We start from the raw sequence: 14,030 nt of genomic DNA, 5'->3' as shown, positions 1-14,030 counted from the left end.
ATAGAAAACACCCATCAGAAGGCTGTCTTCTCCTTGGCACTCTGGGACATGGGGATCTGCCAATAGCCCTTCATCAGGTCCAGGTTGTAATGTACTTCACGGTTCCAAGTCTCTCAATGACTTTGTCCAGGCATGGGGTAAGCATCAAAACTAGAGACTTCATTCAGCTTTCGGTAGTCATCGCAGAACCGCCACTCACCGTCAGGTGGATAAGCGCACCTTTTCAGGGTCACCAATCTCTTAGAGTCTAAGAGTCCTGATACCAGTACTCCGTTTATCGTAACGGGGCATGACTGCGGACCCTCTCTGGGCTGATAGTACACACTGCAGGCTGGGTAGGCATAATACGAGCAGCGCCTGCCTAGGCTACAATCCATCTGCTTGGCACATATAGGACAATGGGCCGCTATGTGTCCAGGACCGTGACACCGCCAGCAGATCAGGTCTTTACCACAGCGGCCATTTTCCTGAAGCCTCCGGTGGCCCACAACTTCAGGAAGATGGCCACAAGGAAACCGGTGATGCACTCGGCTCTGCTCGCCTTGGACACCGGGCCACGGCGTCATATTTCTGCCATCGGCATCCTGAGGAAAGGACCCTGTTCCATGTCTGCCTCACCCAAAAAATTTAATTCTGGCGTCTGGTGTTAGGACTGGCGGAACGCACCAAGTTTAAGATGTAATAGTATTAGTTGCATTCGCAGTCCGAGGTCCACCGCGCAGGTGAAAACCCTGCTGCTAGTAGAGACGGACGATATGGCGGTACAATGTGAATACACACATGGGTTAACTTCACCCTGTGTGAAGGAAGCAAACCCTGTTGCGCCACAGGGCCGCGGTACTGCACCAAGAGCGCAAGCAAGGAGTCTCAGAACTCAATCCCAAGACTCAGGATTTGAGTTCATAAAAACCTCATGCGCTCGACACCGCTACTGGGGTGTCAGAGAGACAGAAATAATAGTATTTAGGAAGCACGAAAGTGCGTGCGGTGCCGCACTGGCGGACGCCACTAACCACCCAGGCTTGGGTCAGGAAAGCGCAGAGAAAGCGCACGGCGCCGCACTGGCAGTCACAGCAATTAGACGCTGTAATGTGTGTAACGTGCTGATGGCTTGGACGGGCACTAGATAGCTTCCATCATTCGCGAACAGTCAACAACACTAGGAATGGGAATGATTTAGGAGCTTTCATCCATCGACATACATCCATCTACACACACACATTATCAAGTCAATACTAGCGCATGGCCGTGAGGCCATGCGAGCCTTAAAGGGACACTGTCACCTGAATTTGGAGGGAACAATCTTCAGCCATAGAGGCGGGGTTTTTGGGTGTTTGATCCACCCTTTCCTTACCCGCTGGCTGCATGCTGGCTGCAATATTGGATTGAAGTTCATTCTCTGTCCTCCATAGTACACGCCTGCACAAGGCAAGATTGCACCTTGTGCAGGCATGTACTACGGAGGACAGAGAATGAACTTCAATCCAATTTTGCAGCCAGCATGCAGCCAGCGGGTAAGGAAAGGGTGAAACAAAAACCCAAAAACAACGCCTCCATGGCTGAAGACTGTTCCCTCCAAATTCAGGTGACAGTGTCCCTTTAAATAGTTGCAGCATGTTTACGACCTTCAAAGAAGGACCAATGGAGTTGCTGCAGTACCTGAGCATGTGATCCCAGATCTCCACTGAGAGATCTTGCCCTGGGCATGCTCAGAGTGCAAAGCGGGACTTAGTCCTAGCACCTACAAGGACCTTCCAAGAAGGACCAATAACCTAGCTGCAGTATCAGATCATGTGACCCTCGATCTCCACTGAGAGATCTTACTCTGGACATGCTCAGAACATGAAAAGCAGGACTTAGTCCCAGAAGCGTCTGCCCAGCATAGACTTCAATAGCAGAAGCAAGAAATGCAGCAGTAACTCTTAGCACAGAGTCAGACTGAGCGAGACGCTGGGATCGATGTCTCCGCTGAGCAGGCTCCACTGCAGCAGGAGAAGAATGGGAGACCGCAGTGGAGATGGCCTGAGATTCCCCCTGTGCAGAGGCAGGAACTCGACCCCTAACATCTGGACTTTTTTCTCGCTATGCCGTTTAGCGATCAGGTTAATCTTTTTTCTTATTGATAGATCGGCGATTCTGAACACGGCGATACCAAATATGTGTATGTTTGATTTTATTTTTTGTATTGTTTTATTTTTGTTTTGTTTAGAATGGGGCGAAAGGGGGGTGATTTGAACTTTTATTTTTTTTTATATTATTAAACTTTTTTTTACTTTTACCATGCTTCAGTAGTCTCCATAGGAGACTAGAAGCTGGCACAGCTCGAACGGCTCTGCTACATAGAAGCGATGATCAGATCGCCTCTATATAGCAGAATTGCTGACTTGCTATTAACATAGTAACATAGTAACATAGTTAGTAAGGCCGAAAAAAGACATTTGTCCATCCAGTTCAGCCTATATTCCATCATAATAAATCCCCAGATCTACGTCCTTCTACAGAACCTAATAATTGTATGATACAATATTGTTCTGCTCCAGGAAGACATCCAGGCCTCTCTTGAACCCCTCGACTGAGTTCGCCATCACCACCTCCTCAGGCAAGCAATTCCAGATTCTCACTGCCCTAACAGTAAAGAATCCTCTTCTATGTTGGTGGAAAAACCTTCTCTCCTCCAGACGCAAAGAATGCCCCCTTGTGCCCGTCACCTTCCTTGGTATAAACAGATCCTCAGCGAGATATTTGTATTGTCCCCTTATATACTTATACATGGTTATTAGATCGCCCCTCAGTCGTCTTTTTTCTAGACTAAATAATCCTAATTTCGCTAATCTATCTGGGTATTGTAGTTCTCCCATCCCCTTTATTAATTTTGTTGCCCTCCTTTGTACTCTCTCTAGTTCCATTATATCCTTCCTGAGCACCGGTGCCCAAAACTGGACACAGTACTCCATGTGCGGTCTAACTAGGGATTTGTACAGAGGCAGTATAATGCTCTCATCATGTGTATCCAGACCTCTTTTAATGCACCCCATGATCCTGTTTGCCTTGGCAGCTGCTGCCTGGCACTGGCTGCTCCAGGTAAGTTTATCATTAACTAGGATCCCCAAGTCCTTCTCCCTGTCAGATTTACCCAGTGGTTTCCCGTTCAGTGTGTAATGGTGATATTGATTCCCTCTTCCCATGTGTATAACCTTACATTTATCATTGTTAAACCTCATCTGCCACCTTTCAGCCCAAGTTTCCAACTTATCCAGATCCATCTGTAGCAGAATACTATCTTCTCTTGTATTAACTGCTTTACATAGTTTTGTATCATCTGCAAATATCGATATTTTACTGTGTAAACCTTCTACCAGATCATTAATGAATATGTTGAAGAGAACAGGTCCCAATACTGACCCCTGCGGTACCCCACTGGTCACAGCGACCCAGTTAGAGACTATACCATTTATAACCACCCTCTGCTTTCTATCACTAAGCCAGTTACTAACCCATTTACACACATTTTCCCCCAGACCAAGCATTCTCATTTTGTGTACCAACCTCTTGTGCGGCACGGTATCAAACGCTTTGGAAAAATCGAGATATACCACGTCCAATGACTCACCGTGGTCCAGTCTATAGCTTACCTCTTCATAAAAACTGATTAGATTGGTTTGACAGGAGCGATTTCTCATAAACCCATGCTGATATGGAGTTAAACAGTTATTCTCATTGAGATAATCCAGAATAACATCCCTCAGAAACCCTTCAAATATTTTACCAACAATAGAGGTTAGACTTACTGGCCTATAATTTCCAGGTTCACTTTTAGAGCCCTTTTTGAATATTGGCACCACATTTGCTATGCGCCAGTCCTGCGGAACAGACCCTGTCGCTATAGAGTCACTAAAAATAAGAAATAATGGTTTATCTATTACATTACTTAGTTCTCTTAGTACTCGTGGGTGTATGCCATCCGGACCCGGAGATTTATCTATTTTAATCTTATTTAGCCGGTTTCGCACCTCTTCTTGGGTTAGATTGGTGACTCTTAATATAGGGTTTTCATTGTTTCTTGGGATTTCACCTAGCATTTCATTTTCCACCGTGAATACCGTGGAGAAGAAGGTGTTTAATATGTTAGCTTTTTCCTCGTCATCTACAACCATTCTTTCCTCACTATTTTTTAAGGGGCCTACATTTTCAGTTTTTATTCTTTTACTATTGATATAGTTGAAGAACAGTTTGGGATTAGTTTTACTCTCATTAGCAATGTGCTTCTCTGTTTCCTTTTTGGCAGCTTTAATTAGTTTTTTAGATAAAGTATTTTTCTCCCTATAGTTTTTTAGAGCTTCAATGGTGCCATCCTGCTTTAGTAGTGCAAATGCTTTCTTTTTACTGTTAATTGCCTGTCTTACTTCTTTGTTTAGCCACATTGGGTTTTTCCTATTTCTAGTCCTTTTATTCCCACAAGGTATAAACCGCTTACACTGCCTATTTAGGATGTTCTTAAACATTTCCCATTTATTATCTGTATTCTCATTTCTGAGGATATTGTCCCAGTCTACCAGATTAAGGGCATCTCTAAGCTGTTCAAACTTTGCCTTCCTAAAGTTCAATGTTTTTGTGACTCCCTGACAAGTCCCCCTAGTGAAAGACAGGTGAAACTGCACAATATTGTGGTCGCTATTTCCTAAATGCCCAACCACCTGCAGATTTGTTATTCTGTCAGGTCTATTAGATAGTATTAGGTCTAAAAGTGCTGCTCCTCTGGTTGGATTCTGCACCAATTGTGAAAGATAATTTTTCTTGGTTATTAGCAGAAACCTGTTGCCTTTATGGGTTTCACAGGTTTCTGTTTCCCAGTTAATATCCGGGTAGTTAAAGTCCCCCATAACCAGGACCTCATTATGGGTTGCAGCTTCATCTATCTGCTTTAGAAGTAGACTTTCCATGCTTTCTGTTATATTTGGGGGTTTGTAACAGACCCCAATGAGAATTTTGTTACCATTTTTCCCTCCATGAATTTCAACCCATATGGACTCGACATCCTCATTCCCTTCGCTAATATCCTCCCTTAAAGTGGACTTTAGACAAGACTTTACATAGAGACAAACCCCTCCTCCTCTCCGATTTTTACGATCCTTTCTAAACAGACTGTAACCCTGTAAGTTAACTGCCCAGTCATAGCTTTCATCTAACCATGTCTCGGTTATTCCCACTATGTCAAAGTTACCTGTAGATATTTCTGCTTCTAGTTCTTCCATCTTGTTTGTCAGGCTTCTGGCGTTTGTGAGCATGCAGTTTAGAGGATTTTGTTTTGTTCCAATCTCCTCACTGTGGATTGTTTTAGAAATGTTCTTACCTCCCTTCTGAGTATGTTTTCCTGGGTCGTCTTTGTTCGAGTCTAATGTTTTTCTTCCCGTCCCCTCTTCTTCTAGTTTAACGCCCTCCTGATGAGTGTAGTGAGTCTTCTGGCGAATGTGTGTTTCCCAGGTTTGTTGAGGTGTAGTCCGTCTCTGGCGAGGAGTCCATCATACCAGTAATTCACACCGTGGTCCAGGAATCCAAATCCTTGTTGTCTGCACCATCGTCTTAGCCAGTTGTTTGCATCAAGGATCCTGTTCCATCTCCTGGTGCCATGCCCATCTACTGGAAGGATAGAAGAAAAAACTACCTGTGCATCCAGTTCCTTTACTTTTTTCCCCAACTCTTCAAAGTCCTTGCAGATTGTCGGTAGGTCCTTCCTTGCCGTGTCATTGGTGCCAACATGTATCAGAAGAAATGGGTGGACGTCCTTGGAGCTGAAGAGCTTTGGTATCCTATCGGTCACATCCTTGATCATCGCACCTGGAAGGCAGCATACTTCTCTTGCAGTTATGTCCGGTCTGCAGATGGCTGCTTCTGTGCCTCTCAGTAGTGAGCTGACCACAGGGTGACGCTATTAGCGCTGACCACAGGGTGACGCTCACAGCAATCTGGCAGTGATAACCATAGAGGTCTCTAAGAGACCTCGAGTTATCATGCCGACACACCAGTGACCTGCGATCACGTGACGTGTTCAAAATGGCTAACATGTCCCGGGAAAGATGTGGGCTCACCGCCAAATCCCACATCAAACGGAGGGTATCCGACATCAGTGTACTATTAATTTTTGCAATTTCACCGCACTTGGAATTTTTTTTCACGTTTTTTAGTACATGAATTTTTTTTCACGTTTTTTAGTACATGACATGGTAAAACAAATGGTGTCGTATAGGGGGTGCATTATACTACATAGAATAAGATGGCGTGCATTATACTATATGGAGGACTGCATGTTATTCTGTATGCAAGCAATTATACATTATGAAGCTTTGTGTGGGGTCCATCATACTGTTTGGAGAGCAAGTGGAGACCATTATACAGTATTAGATGGTGGCCCGATTCTAACGCATAGGGTATGCTAGAATATGTATGTATGTATATATATAGCAGCCACAGAGCATATAGCAGAGGCCACGTAACACAGACAGCCACGTAATATATAGCACAGCCCACTTAGTATATAGCACGCATCAGGAATTCTAGAATATGTATGTATGTACGTCGCGCTTAGCACAGCCACGTAGTATATAACAGACAGCCATGTAGTATATAGCACAGCCACGTAGTATATAGCACAACCACGTAGTATATAGCAGCCACATAGTATATAGCAGCCACATAGTATATAGCAGCCACATAGTATATAGCACAGCCCACGTAACACAGACAGCCACGTAGTATATAGCACAACCACGTGGTATATAGCAGCCAGAGTATATAGCAGCCACGTAGTATATAACACAGCCCACACAGTATATAACACTGCCTGCGTAGTATATAGCAACCAGGCAGTATATAACACAGCCCACATAATATATAACACAGCTCACGTTGTATATAACACAGGCCACGCAATATATAACATTGCCCACATAGTATATAGCAGCCAGGCAGTATATCACACAGCCCACGTAATATATAGCACAGCCCACGTGCGTGTATGTAACACAGGCCAGTATGTAACACAGGCCACGTAGTATATAACACAGCCCACGCAGTATATAACAAAGCCCACGTAGTATATAACACAACCCGCGCAGTATGTAACACTGCGTACGTAGTATATAACACTGACCGCGTATTATATAACACTGCCCACGTAGTATATAGCACTGCCCATGTAGTATATAACACTGCGCACGTAGTATATAACACTGCACAAGTAGTATATAACACTGCCCATGTAGTATAGAACACTGCCCACGTAGTATATAACACAGCCCATGTAGTATATAACACTGCCCACGTAGTATATAACACTGCCCACGTAGTATATAACACAGCCCACTTAGTATATAACACTGCCCATGTAGTATATCACACTGCCACGTAGTATATAACACAGCCCACGTAATATATAGCATCCACGCAGTATATAACACATCCCACGTAGTATATAACACAGCCCACGCAGTATATAACACTGCCTGCGTAGTATATAGCAGCCAGGCAGTATATAACACAGCCCACGTAATATATAACACAGCTCACATTGTATATAACACAGGCCACGCAATATATAACATTGCCCACATAGTATATAGCAGCCAGGCAGTATATCACAAAGCCCACGTAATATATAGCACAGCCCACGTAGTATGTAACACAGGCCAGTATGTAACACAGGCCACATAGTATATAACAAAGCCCACATAGTATATAACACAACCCACGCAGTATGTAACACTGCGCACGTAGTATATAACACTGACCACGTATTATATAACACTGCCCACGTAGTATATAACACTGCCCATGTAGTATACAACACTGCGCACGTTGTATATAACACTGCCCAAGTAGTATATAACACTGCCCACGTAGTATAGAACACTGCCCACGTAGTATATAACACAGCCCACGTAGTATATAACACTGCCCACGTAGTATATAACACTGCCACGTAGTATATAACACAGCCCACTTAGTATATAACACTGCCCACGTAGTATATAACACTGCCCATGTAGTATATCACACTGCCACGTAATATATAACACAGCCCATGTAATATATAGCATCCACGCAGTATATAACACATCCCACATAGTATATAACACAGCCCACGTAGTATATAACACTGCCCACGTAGTATATAACACTGCGCACGTAGTATATAACACAGCCCACGTAGTATATACTGTAACACTGCGCACATAGTATATAACACTGCCCACGTAGTATATAACACTGCCCACGTAGTATATAACACAGCCACGTAGCATATAACACAGCCCACGCAGTATATAACACTGCGCACGTAGTATATAACACTGCCCACGTAGTATATAACACTGCACACGTACCTACAAATAGCATTTCTGCAGCAGAAAAACCGCAAAGTTCAGAACAAAATGCCTTTTTCTGCTCCCGTCCAGGATCCTCTCAACTCACTGACTAGGAAATGAGGCTGAAGTTGGTTTCTTATTCGTTCAGTTTCTTATTCGGAGCTGAAGTTGGTTTCTTATTCGTCAGTTTCTTATTCGGCAAATTTTTCTTTTCTGTTTTTTTATAGGTTTAACAACAAAAAATAAACATCACGATAATAAAAGACAATGCAGTGAGGCACCCTGATGTGAATACGCTTAAAAACGGCTACAAAAACAATAAAACTGGCACAAAAATGGGCATCAAAGTGGGCACCAAAGAGCGCTGAAGAAAGGGTTAAATGCCTTTGGGCCACTCATCTCACACTGCAGACATATAGAATAGGGCACCCCACATCCAAACCAGTTATTTCCAGCCTGGCCCAAATGGGTTCTGGGCATCAGAACTGGCATCAAAGTGGGCAGACAGTCAATGTTGGCCATTTGAATAAGTAACTGATGTTTTTAAGGAGTTAAATGACTTTGGGCGACTGATCTGACACTTAAAATACACAAAAAGTGATGCCCTGCATCAATCCCAGGTCCCTCCAGCCTGGCCCAAATGGGTTCTGGGCACCAGAACTGGCATCAAAGTGGGCAAACAGCCCATTTTCGCAGATTTGAATAAGTAACTGATGTTTTCAAGAGGTTAAATGCCTTTGGGCCACTGATACCACAGTGCACACATATAGAACAGGGAGCCCCACATCAAAAACAGTTCCCTTCAGACTGGCCCAAATGGGTTCTGGGCATCAGAACTGGCATCAAAGTGGGCAAACAGCCCATTTTCACACATTTGAATAAGTAACTGATGTTTTTTTTTTGGTTAAATGCTTTGGGCCACTGATCTGACACTTAAAATACACAGATAGTGATGCCCTGCATCAAACCCAGGTCCCTCCAGCCTGGCCCAAATGGGTTCTGGGCATACATAAAGAACAGGGAGCCCCACATCAAAAAAGGTCCCCCAAGCCTGGCCCAAATGGGTTCTGGGCATCAGAACTGGCATCAAATTGGGCACACAGCCCATTTTTACACATTTGAATAAGCAACTAATGTGTTTAAGGAGTTAAATGCCTTTGGGCCACTGATCTGACACTTAAAATACACAAAAAGTGATGTCCTGAATCAATCCCAGGTCCCTCCAGCCTGGCCCAAAAGGGTTCTGGGCACCAGAACTGGCATCAAAGTGGGCAAACAGCCCATTTTCACAGATTTGAATAAGAACTGGCATCAAAGTGGGTAAAAAGTCCATTTTCACACATTTGAATAAGTAACTGATGTTTTTAAGGGGTTAAATGCCTTTGTGCCACTGATACCACAGTGCATACATATACTGTAGAACAGGGAGCCCCACATCAAAAACAGGTCACTCCAGAATGGCCAAAATAGGTTCTGGGCACCAGAACTGGCATCAAAGTGGATAAACAGCCCATTTTCGCAGATTTGAATATGTAATTAGCAGGAGACTGCAAAGTATGGGGTCTAGCCCATTTTGGCTCTCACTGAAGAGCGGGAGGAAGGTGAGTTTAAGTGCTCCTTTCATTTTGGTGTTGGTGCTGTGTGGCGGCCATTGTTGCTGTGGCTTTGTGCTGGTGGGGCGGCGTGGTCTGGAGTCATGGGGACTCAGTCTTGCAGCATAGTGCTGTGGGGCAACAGGCTGTCCGCCCTGCTGGTGCATGGCCGCTGTGGCGGTGGGCGCCGCACGGCTCCGCTCCGTTAGGGCGATAGGACCCACTACGAGGTTTGCCGTGAAGTGGCAGTGGGCTTCATACAGTCTGATCAGAATGGTAAACTGAAAACCTCATATTCAGTTATATTAATTTTTGCCTAGCGGCTTTAGATCAACGTATGATTTTGGGATGTGCGGTTCATGCTCTTTTTTTTTCTTTTTTGCAAAGCACATATTTGGTATCGCCGCATCCGTAACGACCCAACCTATAAAACTGTCCCACTAGTTAACCCCTTCAGTAAACACCGTAAGAAAAAAAAAAAACGAGGCAAAAAACGCTTTATTATCATACCGCCGAACAAAAAGTGGAATAACACGCGATCAAAAAGACAGATATAAATAACCATGGTACCGCTGAAAGCGTCATCTTATCCCGCAAAAAACGAGCCGCAATACAGCATCATCAGCAAAAAAATTAAAAAGTTATAGTCCTCAGAATAAAGCGATGCAAAAATAATTATTTTTTCTATGAAATAGTTTTTATCGTATAAAAGCGGCAAAACATAAAAAAATTATATAAATGGGGTATCGCTGCAATCGTACTGACCCGAAGAATAAAACTGCTTTATCAATTTTACCAAACGCGGAACGGTATAAACGCCTCCCCCAAAAGAAATTCATGAATAGCTGGTTTTTGGTCATTCTGCCTCACAAAAATCGGAATAAAAAGCATTCAAAAACTGTCACGTGCCCGAAAATGTTACCAATAAAAACGTCAACTCGTCCTGCAAAAAACAAGACCTCACATGACTATGTGGACTCAAATATGGAAAAATTAGAGCTCTCAAAATGTGGTAAAGCAAAAAATATTTTTTGCAATAAAAAGCGTCTTTCAGTGTGTGACGACTGCCAATCATAAAAATCCGCTAAAAAACCCGATATAAAAGTAAATCAAAACCCCCTTCATCACCCCCTTAGTCAGGGAAAAGTTAAAAAATTAAAAAAATGTATTTATTTCCATTTTCCCATTAGGGTTAGGGCTAGGCTTATGGTTAGGGCTAGGGTTAGGGTCAGGGCTAGGGTTAGGGCTAGGGTTAGGATTAGGGCTAGGGTTAGGGTTGGGGCTAGGATTAAGGCTACAGTTAGGGTTGGGGCTAAAGTTAGGGTTAGGGTTTGGATTACATTTACGGTTGGGAATAGGGTTGGGATTAGGGTGAGGGGTGTGTCTGGGTCAGAGGTGTGGTTAGGGTTACCGTTGGGATTAGGGTTAGGGGTGTGTTTGGATTAGGGTTTCAGATATAATTGGGGGGTTTCCACTGTATAGGCACATCAGGGGCTCTCCAAACACGACATGGCGTCCGATCTCAATTCCAGCCAATTCTGCGTTGAAAAAGTAAAACGGCGCTCCTTCCCTTCCGAGCTCTCCCGTGTGCCCAAACAGCAGTTTACCCCAACATATGGGGTATCAGCGCACTCAGGACAAATTGGACAACAACTTTTGGGGTCCAATTTCTCCTGTTACTCTCGGAAAAATACAAAACTGGGGGCTAAAAAATAATTTTTGTGGGAAAAAAATTTTGTTTTATTTTTACGGCTCTGCATTATAAACTTCTGTAAAGCCTTTGGTGGGTCAAAGTGTTCACCACACATCTAGATAAGTTCCTTAGGGGGTCTACTTTCCAAAATGATGTCACTTGTGAGGGGTTTTAATGTTTAGGCACATCAGTGGCTCTCCAAACGCAACATGGCGTCCCATCTCAATTCTAGTAAATTTTGCATTGAAAAGTCAAACGGCGCTCCTTCCCTTTCGAGCTCTCCCATGCGCCCAAACAGTGGTTTACCCCCACATATGGGGTATCAGCGTACTCAGGACAAATTGTACAACAACTTTTGGGGTCCAATTTCTTCTCTTACCCTTGGGAAAATAAATAATTATGGCGAAAATATCATTTTTGTGAAAAAATGTGATTTTTTATTTTTACGGCTCTGCATTATAAACTTCCGTGCAGCACTTGGTGGGTCAAAGTGCTCACCACACATCTAGATAAGTTCCTTATGGGGTCTACTTTCCAAAATGGTGTCACTTGTGGGGGGTTTCAATATTTAGGCACATCAGGGGCTCTACAAACGTGACATGGTGTCCCATCTCAATTCCAGTCAATTTTGAATTGAAATGTCAAATGGCGCTCCTTCTCTTCCGAGCTCTGCCATGCACCCAAACAGTGGTTTACCCCCACATATGGGGTATCAGCGTACTCAGGACAAATTGTACAACAACTTTTGGGGTCCATTTTCTCCTATTACCCTTGGTAAAATAAAACAAATTGGAGATGAAGTAAATTGTTTATGAAAAAAAGTTAAATGTTCATTTTTATTTAAACATTCCAAAAATTCCTGTAAAATACCTGAAGGGTTAATAAACTTCTTGAATGTGGTTTTGAGCACCTTGAGGGGTGTAGTTTTTAGAATGGTGTCACACTTGGTTATTTTCTATCATATAAACCCCTCAAAATGACTTCAAATGTGATGTAGTCCCTAAAAAATATTGGTGTTGTAAAAATGAGAAATTGCTGGTCAACTTTTAACCCTTATAACTCCCTAACAAAAAAAAATGTTGGTTCCAAAATTGTGCTGATGTAAAGTAGACATGTGGGAAATGTTACTTATTAAGTATTTTGTGTGACATATCTCTGTGATTTAAGGGCATAAAAATTCAAAGTTGGAAAATTGCAAAAGTTTCGCCAAATTTCCATTTTTTTTTTTACAAATAAACGCACATTATATCGAAGAAATTTTACAACTATCATGAAGTACAATATGTCACGAGAAAACATTGTCAGAATTGCCAAGATCCGTTGAAGCGTTCCAGAGTTATGACCTCATAAAGGGACAGTGGTCAGAGTTGTAAAAATTGGCCCGGTCATTAACGTGCAAACCACCCTCGGGGCTTAAGGGGTTAAAAACATCAGTTAATTATTGAAATCTGAGAAAATGGGCTGCTTGCCCACTTTGATGCCAGTTCTGGTCCCCAGAACCCATTTGGGCCAGGCTGCTGGGACCTGAGTTTGATGCAGGGCATCACTATGTGTGTATTTTATGTATCAGATCAGTGGCCCAAAGTCATTTAACTCCTTAAAAACATCAGTTAATTATTCAAATTGCCAAAATTGACTGCCCACTTTGATGCCAGTTCTGATGCCCAGAACCCATTTGGGCCAGGCTCGAAATCAGGGCCGGCATCAGCACCTGGCGTACCCGGGCAAGTGCCGGGGCCCTGGCGAGACGGGGGGGCCCATTTATGGTAGTAACGTACAAGTACTGAGTCTGTACACACTCATGCGCAGCGCTCCTGGGGGCCCCGCAGCCGGAATACATCCCTGCTGTGTGTGACTCTTACATGGCGGAGCACATCCATCATCCCCGCTGCGCCGGCGTCCCAGCAGCAGGCGGCACAGAGCTCTCTGAGGGTTTCGCAGGCGCTGCACAGCTGCAATACTCACCTCCGCCGTCACCATGGATACGAAGAGTCACTTCCGGCGGTCATCTGTCCTGTGTCACTCCCGGTCGGTGAGAGTGTCTAGAGCTCAGAGAAGAATTCCACTTCCACTGTCCAGGATAGATCCAGCGGCAGCGCCAAGCAGATGAGCTGCAGTCAGGTGCGGACGGTGCACGGTCGGTGCATGCACCCTGTGTCCACAACGGGGGCAGCAGCGCCGCGTGAAGCAGTGAGTGAGTCTTCGGTCTCAACACATTGCAGGGGCAGGAGGGATGCAGCCTGCTATCTATGGTATTGGTATGTTAGCAATGCTGGGAGTCGGACTAGTAGTTATAGTCATAGACTACTCACTACTGTATATATATGGCTGGCTGTGTTATATACAACGTCACGGGGCTGTGCTATACTACGTGCGCTGTGCTGT

Source organism: Ranitomeya imitator, chromosome 4, assembly GCF_032444005.1.
Source record: "Ranitomeya imitator isolate aRanImi1 chromosome 4, aRanImi1.pri, whole genome shotgun sequence".
NCBI lineage: Eukaryota > Metazoa > Chordata > Amphibia > Anura > Dendrobatidae > Ranitomeya > Ranitomeya imitator.
This window is presented reverse-complemented; position numbering follows the sequence as displayed.